At 43.7% G+C, this 16,790-nt stretch overlaps 1 pseudogene; it reads right to left on the reverse strand.

Annotated features, from left to right (window-relative positions):
• Positions 1-1,951: 1,951 nt before the first annotated feature.
• Positions 1,952-2,014, reverse strand: LOC119653285 (annotated as a pseudogene).
• Positions 2,015-16,790: the final 14,776 nt, after the last annotated feature.

The following is a 16,790-nucleotide window of genomic DNA, read 5'->3' on the forward strand; positions in this document are numbered from 1 at the left end:
CGTATGGAGCCCTGTGGATGTCCTGCTGTGACGATGTATTCCTTGGGGCTGTAATCTGCATCGCACCAGAGAGTCATCTCTGAAAGGCAATTCGACTATTCAAATAGTCATAAACACCTAGGCCAGTCGATTCCTCACCGTGTGTATTGGATTGAAACCCATACTGAAGCTCATACAGGCCATTACCTCTTTTGGCGATGGGTAACAGTTTGTTATAGATGATTCCCTCCACTAACTACGTCATTGGATCCATCAGACAGAATCCGCGAAATGATGATGGATCTTCAGGTGGTTTATTGGGTGTGCGAAGCAACACAAACTTTCACTTGTTCCGCCAGGCGGAAAATCCTCTTTAATGAACGCCTTGAAGATGGTTTGAATTAGGAAGTAGTTTGTTAGTCTATGTACTGGATAACATGGATAGCACTAACCTTCTCGGGTCAAACGCAGAACATCAAAAGGCTACATAAACATAGACTTGGGGTCACCTCGACCAGCAGACGATATCTACTTAGGACCTGATTACAATTAGTCAAGGACTAAAAAGAGTGTGCGGTAAAAAAAGCGAAATTTATAAGATCTTCCGCCTAGACTGCCACAAGATTTACGTACAGCAAACAAAACGGCTAGTCCACACCAGGGTGTTAGAACACTTAAAGGAGACCGAATCCGCTAAAAATAAGAATAACCCACACATAAGGTCCGTGGTTGCCAGACATATAATAGAGCATTGAAACCATATGTCGTTGGACGCCATGGATATGGAACCATTTTTTCACCTTGGCAGAACTTTTAGGAAGGACTAGGAGAAAGATACAAGCCTAATTAAGCTATTATATCCACAAGAACAGTTGTATGATAAAAACCCAAATGGTGGGAATATTTTTCAGAAAATTGAAGAAGGGAGCAGTTGCTTCCCCAAATACGTATTTGTTAAAATTAGATACTTTTAGTCAATAAAACGGAGAAATACGCCTTGAGGATGTTGCCAAAAGGGTCGGGTCTTCACTGCCAGCTTCAAAGATCTGTTATGGATGCCATCCAATCCTGGGGTCTTCTTATTGTATCCGATCCTGGCACATATTTGTTTCAACTCCCCCTCAATAACTGGAGGTGCCACAAACTCACTGAGCTGGACCACCGTTTGCGTTTCGTTGCTTTGGAGGTGAGGAAATAAAGTACAGCCACTTTGGTAGTTTCCTTTAGAAAACGTGGAGATGTCATCTGTGATGACGTTTGCAGCATTTTCATGACCACACTATAAGTCCTATTCCAGGCGTTCATGTCAGTATTTTCGTACAACTGTTTGTAGGAATTCCTCTTCAATGGCCTCTTTTAAGCAACGCTACCAGGATCGTTCCTACTGCGTCTCCGATAAACGGTCCTTGCCCGAGAACATGGTTGTACTATCCGATGATATTTCGAGTCATCCACTCTGTATTTTGAGAGAGGTTTTTTTCTGCCTCAGTTCGCCATTGATCTCGATTTTGAGTGCCTAGTGGTCGCTAAAGGTTTACCGTCAGGATACTAACTTGCTAAGCAATTCAACTACGTCAAATCGACTAGAGACCCCAGGCCCTTCATTTGAGAGTGTATGAGAACCCAGCATTCGTCACTATCACCCTAATTCTGTTTCGTTGGTTAAACGGAGATAACTTTGGTTTCCTGGCCATGATGCAGTAGACGAATGCTCCAAAGGTCTCTTAGGGCGATCAGGTCCGAGTCTTTACGGGGTTTGCAAAGTTCGGGAAAGATTCAGGTAGGTATCGCATCCTCCAGTATGAATAAAATAAGCCATGCACTCAGTATAGATTGGTAGCGTTGTGCTTGTTTCAGATTGTGATGACTGTGGTGACAAAAGCAATCCGAATCTTAAAAAGAGCATGGGGTTAATTCTATGAAACAGGCACTCACGTAAAACCATAGGCATCCAGGCAGCTCTATTATTGTCGGGGCCATGCTAATCTTCTCTGTTTCGTTCCAATTTTAGTATATGTTCTGCCGAAGTAAGAACCCTTAACAGAGTATGGGAGTACACAAAAAGGAACGCAAAAATGAATAATGAACGGGGATTCGAATTCAAGGCAACAAGACACTTACCCAATTCAGCTATTACAAGGATTACTTTGGGAACCACTATGAAAGCATTTTCACTGACTGGAAAATAAATTTCCTCGATGTAAACCGAAGTCAGCTAATCTTAATATTATCGTTAGATTTATAATGAGCATATTGACGAACTTCCGACATTCTTGCTTGAGAAGCAAACACATTATCTTAATAAGTGCACGGTTACAGCATCATACTTACTAGAACATGTGCTGTAAATCACTTGTTGACTTCAAGGGAGTTATATAAGGTTTTAATGGCTGAATTACGGCCGTCTAGATGGGGTACCTTGTGACATTTTAGATCCTAGGTCGGACTATCAGGAATACAGGAAAACATTTTTGGAAAAGGGACCGTTTAGTGTGGTCTTTCATCAGACCATGATTTTGAAGAAATCGTACTATTTGGAACGTTATACCGCTGGTACAAAGCAGGACGAAAGTTTGTGATGTTTAACCTATCTTAAAAGTAGAAAAGATAATCTATATCGAAATTTCATGTTCGCAAGACTTCAAGGATTTTTGGTGTCCAACAGTGAGTTTCCCAATTTCCCAGGCCATCCCGTATTTCTTGCATTAAAACGCTATACCTCCTTAACATCACGTCGACTACCCAATCCCTTATTTTTTTCCTCTAACAATTACGATAATAACTTCAGATTAAGTACTTATACGTACAGCACAAGCATACTTAGAGATTTTATGCTTACGTGAATTCTTGGGAAAAATAAGAGATTAAGCTCGCAACCCCCACCCCTTTGGACCCCGTCCCGTATGCACTGGAGCTCCGAAAATTTAGAAGGGAAAGTAGCTGGAAAATATACATGAGATGAAAATGAAATATTGTTGTAAAAAAATCAACCGAGCATATAATATTACACGTTGGCGGTGGTGAGCACTTGTGGAGTCTGAGAAGAACTTTTAAGATGGTGCTTCGGGGTAATTTTAAATGAAAGCCTACTTAGTGTAAGACGAGAATGTAATCTTAAGATTAAAGGGGGTGAGTTCGGTGGGGGCTGGGAAAGGAAGTTTCCATGCTGTTGAGAGTCTTGAACTATATTAGATTAGCATTAAACGGTACCGATATTGGGTTAAGGTAATAGCTATCAAGAGTAACTCCTTGGAAACAAGGCAAATTGCAGATACCTCGCTTTGTAGTTTCGCTTTTCACTTCAGGGAAATGTTTCTACTTACATAAAGCTAAATTTACATTAATTCAGGTCGAAAATTAGCAAATACATACATTAGCATGTACCTATATATACATTAACATGTGTATAAGGAATCAAAATAAGGATAAATTACCGTAGAAATTGCGTTAATTAAGATGCCGGATTTTACCTAATACTAGCATTAAGTGCCAAGTATTTAAGCTCGACGATCTTACCTACTTAAATTATAAAGGGGTTGGTGGTAGGTCAACATGAGAATCCGTTTCGAAGTCTTCTTATCTCCAATATGTGTTAGCATTTCCTCCTGAAATTACTTAACTTGCGAGGTCAATGAGACGTTTTTTTGAATCGTTCCGTGAGAAATGGATTCCCTCCCTGAAAGTTTCGGTTGAAAAGCCAACTTTCCAGGAAGGTTTACTTCCAGCGCGCCTCCCGTCTTCACTTCCTCTTTTTTTCAATGTCGAGAAAGATGACCTGGTGATCGCAATGGGTGTGTGTTCGTTGACCATCCAGGCCATCGCTCCCAAAGGCATATCAAAACAACGCTACACGATGTCCAGCGCCGAAGAGGTTCTGGTGAGGCTTTAGTTCCTGCTATTCTCTATCGTAGTTGGGAGCAAGTATTTTAAAACTTTGAACTCTAGCATCTAGCATAGTGGACCTCCCGTGCAAGTCTTGATGGAGGTACCGTCTTCCTTATACTTTTTACGCCTTTATGACGTGCTATGTTAGCTGGCGCAAGTTGCTTCAAAGAAGATATTTGATGCATTTCTTTGTTGGTGCCGGTTCTCCGACCCCTAATTAGTCCATGGTCTTGATAAAATCCCTGTCGCCATTGTCAAATTAATAACATCAGTCTGTATATCTCTGTATGATTTGACGACCCTTTTAATGACACTCTGTTCAATACGACTAGGACTGTGTAGCTCTTTCAAAGTAGCTGAGACATCTTCCCATGCCTGTGAGGAGTTGTGGATCCCCCATCAGGTGCCACACCAGGTGGCGGATAGGAACATAATTATTGATGTGCAAATATGTGTTCACGAATTTTTTTGTGTGGCCTACATCTACTAGGAGACGTTTCCTTATGGGAGCAATCCAGTCGGTTCTGCTCTAAGACATGGAGGTATCGGCTGGTGCTCTTGATAAGGAGGTACATTGTGAGTGCCTTGTTTAAGTTTCAGAGACGGGGAGCTTTGCGAGTCTCGTCTGCGTATCGCACTGTCTCAGAACCGGCCGTGATGGTGATCGCGGTAGTGGTGTCCGTTGCCCTCCTTGCCAAGAGGTGTAAAGCTATCTACCGCCGTGAAGGCGAAACCTTAAAAGACATGGTTGCCCGTGAAGAACGTCAACGTACCCATGCCGAGTAGCAACTTTTTTGGCGAAGTGAGCCTAGAGGCAGATCGACAATTTAGATCCTTGGCTTAACCGAACGCAGTGAGATTGATTACTTCCTTACCCAACTTCTAAACGGACATGGAGGTTTTCAGTCTTATATGCACATGATTTAGAAGGCGCTATTTCTTGATTGTGTGTCTGCAATGGAGTGGCGGACGACGCTGAACAGAACTTTTCCACTTGCAAAAGATGGGACGGCTTTCGACAGCAGCTTTATGCGGACACAGGGGTGCTTTCTCCAGACAACATTGTCACAAAGATGCTGAAGTGCGCTGGCACTGGCTTCGGGGAAGATTGCACTCGAGGGGGGAGGGACAGGATGGCAAGGAGTTCCCTGAACTATTAATTCCCTTCCTCCCCTACCCTCCCATTAGTGAGAGGGATACCCTGATTTTAAGCCTCCCAAAGCTGGGACGGCGGTTGCAGGCTAGTTCTATGATGACAGGGAGATGTTTAGTTAATAATCCGACAGCGTACTGCGGGAGTCCAAAACTCTGTGCATAAACGCATTTACTTACTCTACTCCCAAAAAAAAATTTCTTCAGTGACGGACAATTTGGCCACCGTGGGCATCTAACGGTACAAGTGATTTAAAGTTAGAGAAGGATTTGTTTATGTAAACCAAGACCTTACCAAGAACACAAATAACAAAGGCAAGAAATTAAGCGTTGAAAGGAGATCGCTGGCCAACTAAGGCCGTTTCAACAGTGACCGAATTTATCACAGATGGACATAGTCAGGAGAAGCTCTTCAATTCTCCGATCTCCACCAATGCCAGAGACGGCAAAAAATAAAACGCAGGTAAGCACGTTAAGTGCTACGGGTGATGGATTTAAAATGAGTAATGCAGCCAAAACTCATAGAGAACAGAGCCCTTACCGGGAGGAACTACCTTTGAAGTAGCTTGGAGCAAAAGTAACTGAGCGGTCCGAGTTCATCAAGGACACAACGTGCACCAGGCTATTAAAGACATGGTAAGAACAATTAGGGTCCTCGACAATGGGTTGCAGGAGTAGGCAAGTGGACAGAAGGGAAAACCGAAATCTGCCATTCCAACAGTGTGACAGGCGACCCAAGTGACAAAGACTTGATGATCTTCTAGGGAATCAGCAGACGCCTAAGAAGATGAAAAGTAGACTAGTAATTCGGAAGAACGGAACTAAAAGCATGAACGGTAAACCCCTGTGCCCAAGTGCGGGCGTCAGCAATCGAAGGGAAACCTAAGGGGAAGAAAAGTGGTAGATGGACGAAAAACGTTAATAAAAAGGCGAAAAAGAATCCAAAAGTGCTAATTCGCCCAGAGGTAATTGTTATTTCCAGCAAGGGCAATTTGTCTTGCGTGGAGATCATAAAAAAGTGAAATCTGGCCCTGAAGATCTGGGTGGAAATGGCGCGATCTCAGGTTTGAGCTGAACTATTTTAACTTGGGCAAAACCGAAGGCTTTCGCACCCAAGCGAAGAACTCGCTTCTTCAAGTGCTTCATGTTTGGACATTTCGGGAACGCATGCACCAGCGGCATTGATTGATCGATCGATGTGGAAAAGGATATATTGTGAAGGGGTGCAATAGGGACCCTAAATGCCTATTGTGCGATGGAAAGGAAGGAATTGATATACATATTCCATATTCCAAGAGTGGTAAGTGCCCAGAATTCAGGCGGCGACTGCAATGAAAAAATAATGTTTATTCAAATAAACCTCAATCATTGCAGGGTCGCTCAGGACTTACTTGAATCTTAGATGGAAATTGCAATCATAAGTGAATCCCACAAAAAACCTGACGGTGGCTTATGGGTCACAGACATAACTAATACAGCGGCGATATGGGCGTGTGGTCGCCAAGCTATATACCTGAGTCAATTGGCTAGTGGTTTCGTGTGGTCGAAAATAAGCGGTATGTGCGAGGACAGTTGCTCTCACATTGTCTGAAGTTGAAGACATGTTATACAAGCTTGTTCTCAAATCAAGTGACTTCAATACTTGGGCCCTTGCTTGAGAGTAGAGGAAGCCTCCGAAGATATTAGAGGCTTTTGCACAGCTAGATTTAATTTTGGCCAATGAAAGTGATGCAAGCACCGTTCGCAAAGGCAGGTTTTCCTCAATCGCAGTATATCCTGGCACGTTAGCAAGGACTACACCAACACCGATCACCAGGCAATCATCGTTGAACTGAGGAGGAAGCCACAGTTCAGGTAAATAGGATACTTAAAGCCAAGGAGAGTATCAGACTGGCCTACAAAAACATTGGACGAGCGAAGCTTCTTGAAAGTGTGGCTAGGTCAACCTCAAGCTTCCCTCCAGCGGAACAAGAGGAAATATTTTAACAAATTTCTCCTCGGCAGCGGATGTAAGTCCGTGAGGGGGTGCCTATAGAATTATGATGCAGCTGTTGAGAGGTCGGTCATCCCCACAGATCTCGCATCCCCACTGTTTACAAGGATTATTCCGCCAACAAGAGAGGGACACTGACACATTTCAGAGAAATACCTGAATGTGACAGCAATTCCTGCAGTAACCACGGACAAGCTGTTGGATATCTGCAGCAGAATAGCTAACAAAAAAACTCCGAGCGTGGAACCCTTTCTCATATACTTTCTAACCACGATGGGAAGAATATTGGAACTTGTAATTTACAAAGAATTAATCCCGATCTTTGAAAGCCAAGGAAGCCTTTCATATCGGCAGTAGGCGTTACGTAAAGTCAGATCACCCATCGATGCTATCAAAACTGTTACTGGGTTGGCAGAAAATGCAATTCACGGGAGAGCTTGTACCTGGACGGCAGCAAAGCATTTAATTCGGCTAATTGGAACCTTATACGAAAGTTCCTAGCAACGATTGATGTTCCTATCTCGCAGCTATTGTCGATAGTTATTTGGGAGGATGGATATTCTGGAATCACATCGATGACGGACCCAAAGAAGTACATTGTCTCCGCATGGCTGCGTACTGGGTGCAATGATGTACTTGTTCTTCCGGTTCCGAAAGAGCCCACAGTGGTGAGTTATGCTGATGGGAATAGCATTAGTTGTAGTTGCAAAGCATCAACCGGATGCTGAGTTATACTCTGGCATTGCTTCGCCAGTGCTGGCACTTGTGGAGGAAAAAAACAGAAGCGGTCCTCATTCCAAAACGCCGGAAACAAAATTTGCCTCAATTAGAATCGGCGATCACATTACCGTTTCCAAGCCGACCATCAAATACTAGGGAGTGATAATATATACGAAGCATAGTTTAAAACTGCACGTGCAATCTACTTGTGACAAGGATAATGCCGAACATGGTAGGGCCACGGTATACTTGTAGGCTAATTATTGCCAGAGTGGTGAGCTCGATCTTGCTTTATGCCACCTCTATTTGCTGAAAGGATTTTCGCATATCATGCAACGTTCATAGATTGAGTGCGGTCCATAGGAGGGCAGCCCTAAAGGTATGTTTTGCCTACAGAACCATCTCAGATGAGGGTGTATTCGTCATCTTCGGGGTGATACCAGTTGATGGCTTAACAGATGAGATGACGAGTATACAGGTATACAATCTGAAGTCAGTCTTTCCTTTGTCGTAGACGAAGAACGCCGAAAGAGAGAAATCTGAAAGTAGATGACAGGAGCGTTGAGACCACAGTATGGGAAGATTAATTATAATCTCACCCAGTTTCTGACGGGGCAAGGGGGGTATCACCAGTACTTCTACAGACTCAAATTGGACAATTCGCTCAACTATCCAAACTGCGAAGGAGTCCCCGAGGATCATGTGCTCTGAGTTCTCTGGGTATTGTCTGAAATTCAAGGACGAGAGGAAGAACCTGGAGGTAACTTTAGGTGAAGCACTAATACTGGATAATGTAGTAAGGAGAATGCTAACATTGCGGGAAGGTTGGGATGCGATCAGCTCAAAAACCGCACCTATCCAGGTCAAACTCCGAAAAGTGGAAGAGGTAGATAATAAGAGAAATAGCTAAAGTAAGCTAATTCCCCCCTTTGATGTAATACCATACAGGGTGGTTTTAGTGGCTAAAAATCCCACATTCCTTACAAAAAAAAGATATCTTCCCACGGAATCATCTTGACTAGGGTGCTACTTTCGATTGCTTTCTGGCTTTAGTCTTAGCTTTCTTCCCAACACGTCTTCCATTTTGTTGCAGAAACTATCCATAGATGGTTCCAGTATCAGATTCACAACTCACACTATCACCAAAGTCTGTAAGTTCCCGATCCTCTTTTACCTTTGGAACATCGTCGATTCGTACATCTCCCTTCCTCCTGTCTTTTCTTCTCTTTTTGTTGCTAACCGTCATTTACTCCTCGGGCTGTTGGGTGTTAGTTTCTTCCACTATTACAGGCTCTGAGGTCAGAGTCAAGAAACGACCTACTTTCGTTGGTTCATTTTGTTTCCGTGAAAAGGCTTTTGCGTTATGACAGCCTGCTAGGATTCCGAGGCCGAGCCGTCCCTCGTTCACTTGCTCCAACGTGTCACAAATTATCATCGGCTTTGCCACTTGATGCTTGGACATTTGCTTCCAATGCTCCCCTTGCTGACTTCAAATAAGTTTTCCAAGCAAAAAACGTTGCTCGCTGTTATCCCCAGCTTAAAGCCCTCTTTAAAAGGATGTGGGGTGGATCTAGTTTCTGCTCCACTTTCATCTCTTGTAACTTTAGTTCCACCGTCCGGAGCGCACTTGCTAACTCTTAAAAGCCACCGGTACTGCATCCCTGAAGACGGTGAAGAAGGGACGGCCAATCACTATAAAAAAAGTTACTACAAATGTATAGAAACTCCCTTACTAATTTGCAAGGAAGAAGATCCATTGACGTGGCTATTAGATGTAATAAACTCCAATAAGGATCTGTCCGTTTAGACAGCACTGGCACTGATAGACCTACGATTATAAAGCACTTCTGAAGCAGGGGAACTAAATATTTCTGTTTAAATGAAACTAAATTGTTTCACTACAACAAATCTATGATAAGGACCAATTCCACAGTGACATTGATATACTAGAATGGCCTTGTTTCCACATTTGTCCCTAAAATCTCATATTGAAATCAATATTTTCTTCTCTCCGGACTAGAGTACATTGGACACGACAGCGAAACACATTTAATTGCTCCAACTTCGTTCTATGTTTGTTCTACAGCCAGATTACATCAAATAAATGTTCAAGAAAATGCCGGAGGCATTAAGTTTTCATCAACGTTCTACATCTAATAAATACCGATTATCATGCCATGTTTCTTGTAAAATGAGTCCTTTACGGTACCTTGGACCAATATGGCATCCGTCTCCTTCCCATAAGGGGCAATCCGATGCGTACCTATTGCAAATATTCAACTATGTCCACCACTAGAAAATTGTCGCCCCCCGGCCCATTTCCTATCTGAAAACTAAAAATTTATTACGGTCAAACGGATCGCAATAGAGAATTAAGGGACAATGTCTCCCTTCGTGGGGAGCGTGGAGAACAAGAAAGATATACGGGTTCAGAAAATGGTCATTAGTTTCCATAATTGCCTGCAAAATAACATTAGCCGTTATAAATATTCCATGGTAGGGAATAAATTTCAAATGCTCGAACATTATGTCACCGCAGGAGTGTCTCGTTGAAAGGCAATGGCAACACTTCGGACACTTGTACGGTAATTTGCCTTCTGGTCCCTCTGCTCCTTGGTACAGGTTAAAGGCTTTTCTATGGCTGTCATTACGATGGGACTTTTATTATGTTCTAATGGCGTCATTCGAAGGCTGTTTTCACGTTCCTGGGCAAATTAAAATAATAAATGTCGTTGCCGGTCTGCTCTGCCGTCTGTGTTGGATCTTCTGTAATTGAAGTTGGTCCATTCGAAACAGAAATGGGGATGATCTGGTTAATGTCCTATGGATTAAAGATTTTGTTGACCAGGTGAAAATTGGAATATTTAAAACGGCAAAGAAGCCTGAGTAGCTAGAATCAGGGACTATAAATCTAACCAGGTAATGGCTGAAGGCACCTTGAAGTGTGACAATATTGTCCTTGGCCGAATGCAGTCACTGGGGGTTGATATAGTGGGTAAGTTCTAGGACAGATGATGATATGGATAATTACGGAGAAGAAGAGTAGAGCCTGTATTCGAAGGAGGAATGCTATCTAGAAGACCAGAAAAGGTACTTATTCCGCTCGGTGCCGTAGCGAAGTTTAGGGACATATTCTCCGCTTAATTGCTTAATTTGAACCATTTGTGGCTGTTTTACCCATATTGGTAAAATATTTGCACTGAAGGGGGGCAAGCGGGAAAAGAATAAGATAAATAAAGCTTAGTAAGAATATACTCAGGAAGGATGACTAGATATTTAGCTTAAAAAGCACGTTGGAAACAGGAAACTCAACGATTAAGGTATGCAAGGTTACGCGTATTTGCTATAGAAAAATATATAGGTTCATCATCATGCCTTTTTCCTTTTTTTTGTTTGAGGATTGAGGTATCCACTTAATGTAGGACTGGATCGAATGGGGAGCACCTCCGCCCTGGCAGTGTCTAATGAGTTGCCTCTGTCCTGGTACGAAACCGTGAAACCGTCTTCGCTCTTCACTTTTTTCCTGGGTTTTCGGATAGGTACTTTGTAAAAGTATCCATAACCAAAATTAAAACTAAATTGCATTTTCATGCGTATCTTAGCCAGCACTCTTTTACTTAAATGACCTGGTTCACACCAAACTGTTGACCCCAAACTCCGCACTCCAGTTACTTCTAATCTGATATATAGGTTTCCCGCGAAAGGATCTAAAATTACACCTGGTAACTATGAGATGTCCCTTTTTGTATCCAAAACAATGTGTTCGTTTCGGAGGAATGTTAAAAGAAATTTGATTGAAAATTTTTTCCGTCGCTATTTACACGTTTTCTCCATCTTCCGAGCAATATGTGGAGAACACGCCCCTTCATCGCAAACCATTAATTGAGTCAATTTTTCACTTCTTTCCATGAACAAAAGCGCTACTCAGCAAACCCCATCGATGCACACAAATGTCAATTAACAAGAGCCAAAATATGGTGGGTGAGCTGAATTGGATCGAACTTCCCAGGTGAATGTTTCCAATCTGTTACGAACCGGCTTTGTCGTATGTGAAGAAGCATTGTCATAAAGGAAAACGACCGTGCATTACCTCTTTTGATATTCTGGCCCTTTCTTAAGCAGCGAATGCTTTAAATCATCCAATTACTGATGTTAGTAGTTAGTGGCTAGTGCGAACCACTGCGTCCAGCTGTAATAGGTCATAATAGGCGACAACCATCTGGTCGCAGCAAACACAATCAATCGTCTCCTTGACCTAAGGAAAGCTTTCGACTCCGTATGGCAATACGGACTCACGTACAAGCTTTCCGAAATCCTCAATTTCCATTCGCACCTCTGTAAGCTAATTTTTAGCTTTCTAGATGGGCGAAAATACTTAGTCAACGACCAGCAGCACCTTGCCTCGTCCTATGCTTGCCCTGCCGGCATTCCTCAGGGTTCAGTCCTGTCTGCAACCCTTTTCTCCCTGTTCACCGCGGACATCCCCAAGCCAACTCCACACCCGTGTCCCATCCAGATCCTCCAATACGCGGATGATCTAATCCTATATACGGCCACCAAAGACATCTCCCGTGGTGAAGCGCGTTTGAATGCTTATTTAGACGAACTTTACCATTATTTCACCCGTTGGAAACTCTCCTTAAATAGCGACAAGTTCGAGACCATTGTCTTCCATGGAAACATGAGAATGACACCGACAATGCGGAGTGACATCCGATCTCTGTCACTTACAACCCACGACGATCCCATTCCTACTGTTAAAGAAGTCACTTACCTCGGAGTGACAATGAATTCCCGCCTCTCTTACGTCCCTCATATAACGAAGGCACTAGGCCGTGCAACTGGTGCCTTCATGTCCCTGTATCATCATCAACGGCGCAACAACTGGTATCCGGTCTAGGCCTGCCTTAATAAGGAACTCCAGACATCCCGGTTTTGCGCCGAGGTCCACCAATTCGATATCCCTAAAAGCTATCTGGCATCCTGGCCCACGCCATCGCTCCATCTTAGGCAGGGTCTGCCTCGTCTTCTTTTCCTACCATAGATATTGCCTTACAGATTATCCGGGTGGGATCATCTTCATCCATACGGATTAAGTGACCCGCCCACCGTAACCTATTGTGCCGGATTTTATCCACAACCGGACGGTCATGGTATCGCTCATAGATTTCGCCATTGTGTAGGCTACGGAATCGTCCATCCTCATAAGGGGGCCAAAAATTCTTCGGAGGATTCTTCTCTCGAACGCGGCCAAGAGTTCGCAATTTTTCTTGCTAAGAACCCAAGTTTCCGAGGAATACATGAGGACTGGCAAGATCATAGTCTTGTACAATAAGAGCTTTGACCCTATGGTGAGACGTTTCGAGCGGAACAGTCTTTGTAAGCTGAAATAGGCTCTGTTGACTGACAACAACCGTGCGTGGATTTCATCATCATAGCTGTTATCGGTTGTGATTTTCGACCCTAGGTAGGAGAAATTGTCAACGGTCTCAAAGTTGTATTCTCCTATCCTTATTCTTGTTCGTGTTTGTGTTTGACCAGTGCGGTTTGATGTTGTTGGTTGATTCGTCTTCGGTGCTGACGTTGCCACCATATATTTTGTCTTGCCTTCATTGATGTGCAGCCCAAGATCTCGCTCCAGTCGCCGCCTGCTCGATCTGGATGAAGACAGTTTGTACGTCTCGGGTGGTTCTTCCCATGATGTCGATATCGTCTGCATAGGCCAGTAGTTGGGTGGACTTGAAGAGGATCATACCTCTTGCATTCACCTCAGCATCACGGATCACTTTCTCGAGGACCAGGTTAAAGAGGACGCATGATAGCGCATCCCCTTGTCGTAGACCGTTGTTGATGTCGAAAGGTCTTGAGAGTGATCCTGCTGCTTTTATCTGGCCTCGCATATTGGTCAGGGTCAGCCTAGTCAGTCTTATTAATTTCGTCGGGATACCGAATTCTCTCATGGCCGTGTACAGTTTTACCCTGGCTATGCTATCATAGGCGGCTTTAAAGTCGATGAACAGATGGTGTAACTGTTGTCCATATTCCAACAGTTTTTCCATCGCTTGCCGCAGAGAGAAAATCTGATCTGTTGCTGATTTGCCTGGAGTGAAGCCTCTTTGGTATGGGCCAATGATGTTCTGGGCGTATGGGGCTATCCGGCCCAGGAAGATAGTGGAGAATATCTTATAGATGGTACTCAGCAACGTGATACCTCTATAATTGCTGCACTGTGTGATATCTCCCTTTTTATGTATGAGACAGATTATGCCTCGTTGCCAATCGTCAGGCGTTGATTCGCTGTCCCATACCTTGAGCACAAGTTGATGAACCACTTGGTGTAACTGGTCGCCTCCATATTTAACCAATTCGGCTGTAATTCCATTGGCTCCTGGCGACTTATGATTTTTTAGCCAATGAATTGCACGGACTGTTTCTCCTAAACTTGGTGGTGGCAGTATTTGTCCGTCGTCTTCAGGTGGCGGGACCTCCAACTCGCCGATGTTCTGGTTGTTCAATAGTTCATCAAAGTACTCAACCCATCGCTCTAATATGCCCATTCTGTCGGAAATCAGATTTCCCTCTTTGTCTCGGCAGGATGAGCATCGAGGTGTATAAGGCTTCATCCTGCTGACTTGTTGGTAAAACTTCCGCGCCTGGTGTGGTTGCTCCCTTTACTTTTCTAGTTCACGGACATGTTGGTTCTCCCAGGTTTCCTTTTTCCGTCTGTGAAGTCGGTTCTCCGCTCAACGGAGTTCGTGATAAGTCTCTGCGCGTGCCCGCGTTCTTTGAGAATGCAACATTACTCGGTATGCAGCATTCTTCCGTTCTGTTGTTATTTTACATTCATCGTCAAACCAGCCGTTCCGACTCCTTTTGCGGCTGGGGCCAAGTATGTTTGTGGCCGTATCCATGATAACGTTCTTCGGGTGATTGTGAAGATCATTTGTTGATGCTTCATCTCCAGGTCCTCGGTTGACTGCGGTTATTGCGGCATCCATTTCCCTCTTATAGCTGTCGCGGAGGGCTAAGAAACTACTCCTGCATATACTCCGAGCACATGGTTTACTGGATGACCGCTATAATATATTGAGTAGTGGCTCTTCTCCAGGAAACTGGTCCCTGTCCATCGCATCTCTTGTAACGCTGTTATATCAGCCCTATATTGGGACAGGGTATCGGCTAGCTGCTCATCAGCTTCTTCTCTGTACAGGGAGCGCACGTTCCATGAGAAAATGCGCAAATGGTTATTCCGTTGTCGTTGCCGGGTCCGTCGTTTTAAAATCCGTCCTGTCCGCGGCTCCTGTTGTGGCTTCGTAACAAGTTGTTTTCCGTATAGGGTTGTCAGCCCTACCCAAACCCCAACCTGGAGGACCAGTTAGTACAAGGTGCTATCGCAAATGAGAAATTACGTTGCAAATCAGGTTGAAAAAATTCAGTTCAATAAAGAATCCTAGATGTGAGGTCATATCAAATCAAAAGAGAATTCACCCGACTGCACTCCAGGAGGCATCACACCTTCTGAATTATTAGAACACCGGCTATGATGGCAAGCTCCGTCTTGGCTTTTGGACGGACGGTACTCTAATCAAGTAACTTACTTCACTGGAATTGTGTTCATCGGCAATTCGACGTTTTCAAAGCTAGAAGAGTCTTGGCTTACCTGCCCCGCTTTTTTGCTCAATTGAAAGGAGCAATAAGCGCGGCCGAATACAGTCAACGGTTAGTTCAGAAAGCGGAATTTGACAAAGAACTCGAGGATTTGAAAAAGGATCGTTTGACCACGAAAAGGTTACGTAATCTACATCCATTTATTGACCAGGAAGGAACGCTAAGGGTTGAAGGCTGAATGTGTAACGCGGATATTTTCAGCGATCACAAGCATCTAATCCTTTTACCAAGAGATCATCATTCTATTCCGCTAATTATACGTGGGACACGTCGTAAGACGGTCCATGGTGGCACCTCCACGATCCAGAATTATTTGAGAATGCGGTATAGAATCATGAACGACCAGAATATAATACGAGCTGTACAGTTGCCTTACCTGATACTTACCTGATTTGCCAGCCGTCCGAATCTCTCCTAGTCCTTCATTTTTTTACAACGCCTTGAACTATGTGCGTCCTTTCAGAACAAAGATATCGAAAGGTCTACAAATACCGCTTTATTACGACTATGCTCCAAGATATATAGCGATCACGAAACTGCTGTGAAACCCCGCTTGGTACTGATTTGAGAAAGGTAGCACCCCAATGAAGTGGCCACTGGCCGATATCTATAAGTTCCACCCGGGAAGCGATGGAGTGGTCCGAGCGCAAGTGCAAGTGGGTACGGTGAGCCAATGTCTCCTACCACCAAAAAACCACGCGTAGCCGCATGTAACTGTACATAATCATTTATTAATCTGCTTATAATCATGCTCTCCTTTGGCACCATGTTCGCGCAGAACAAAACAAGAGGCAACTATAGTATATGGAAACAACAGGTCGGCTTCAACATCAATGAGCTCGGACAAAGAAGAATTGTTCGGGGAAACCTGAATGGTTATGGTTAACGTTTATCTGAGTGTAATTATGCGGTGTTTCCAACGATTAATTATCTGAAATAATAAAAAACTTGTTGTTTCTTTTTCGCTGGTGTAGATATTTATTCTTGCAAAAACCGATATTTCGGGAACCACTTGTTCCCTTCATCAATGCTAACAAGTTTGCTCATCTGTAGGCAATGAGGTTGTATTTATACTAGTCTAAATATATACTATGATATTATAATTGTGGCTAAAGTAGAATGTTCTTTTTTCCCTACATTCTTTTTTGTCCTTGACTGATTGTAACCGGGTCCTAAGTAGGCATCGTCTGCTGGTCGAGGTGACCCGGAATCCAAGCCGCCTTTTGACGTTCTACTTCCAACCCGTGTAGGTTAGTATTATCCATTGCCTAGGTTCTGTGTTCACCTCTTTGAAGAGTGTTGAAAGTTGTTGTCTTGAGGCCTGGCGTAGTTTCTGTCTGATTCGATTTCCGATGAGATTCCTGTTGCATTCGTTTTTCTTGGCTGCTTCCAG

The sequence above is a fragment of the Hermetia illucens genome, chromosome 3, assembly GCF_905115235.1.
Source record: "Hermetia illucens chromosome 3, iHerIll2.2.curated.20191125, whole genome shotgun sequence".
NCBI lineage: Eukaryota > Metazoa > Arthropoda > Insecta > Diptera > Stratiomyidae > Hermetia > Hermetia illucens.